The sequence below is a fragment of the Galeopterus variegatus genome, unplaced genomic scaffold (genome assembly GCF_000696425.1).
Source record: "Galeopterus variegatus unplaced genomic scaffold, G_variegatus-3.0.2 Scaffold2331, whole genome shotgun sequence".
Taxonomy (NCBI): Eukaryota; Metazoa; Chordata; class Mammalia; order Dermoptera; family Cynocephalidae; genus Galeopterus; species Galeopterus variegatus.
Genome location: NW_007728442.1, coordinates 52723 through 53695, shown reverse-complemented (window position 1 = coordinate 53695; position 973 = coordinate 52723).

The window sequence follows — 973 nt, the reverse complement described above, 5'->3', positions numbered from 1 at the left end:
AAAAAAAAATAGAATCAAAAGCCATCAATTGTGCCTTGGGAGAGAGAGGAGGTGGAGGGAGAGAATAGCATGGTGTCATTGCTGCCGACGATGTAAAGACAATGTTTCCCATGACTGAAGAAGATACTGCATTAATGTGCCTTATGTTTAAGGGCCAAGCAATTAATTTGTACTGGCACTAGTCCCTGCAGAGGACATAGGGACATAGAAGTGGAGTCCCAGGATACTCATGGTCAGAAGTTAATGAAGTATGAGAAAAAATATCTTGATCCAAGACAGAAACCAAGCTGAGTCAAAATAATAATAATAATAATAATAATAAAGAAAGAGAGAAAAGAAAAGAAAGTAAGAGAAAAGAAACAGGAAAAGTGGAGAAGGGAAGAGAACAAACCTAAGCCTGAATCAAGTCACAAGGAAAGGTCAAATGAGATGTAAAGATGACCCTTAGAACAAAATCACAGATCCTGGGCAGATTGGGGTCCTGNAATGAGATGTAAAGATGACCCTTAGAACAAAATCACAGATCCTGGGCAGATTGGGGTCCTGACCACTAGAACCAAACACCATCTGGAGGTGTCAGTGAGATCTGCAATGATACCTTAGGGTCCTGGGCAGCCCAGCCTTTGTGTGAACACAGTCCTGAGGGCTTCACAGGACACCAGACATAGTGGGTAAGAGCACCAGCTACAGCATCAGATAGACTTCAAGTAAAGTCCTGGATCTGTCACTTACACCCCTGTGACTTTGGAATAAGTACCCAATCCCTCTGAGTCTCAATTTCCTCATCTATAAAATGAAGATGATAATAGTGTATATATCATAGAATAATAGTAGGAATTTAATGAGATAATTATGGGAAGCAGTTAGCACAGTTCCTAGCACATAGTAAATGCTCAATAAAGCTATAAAACACCCTAAGCCTTACTAATTACATTTCCCCACACTGAGAACCAAATTTGTATCAAGGCAGTTT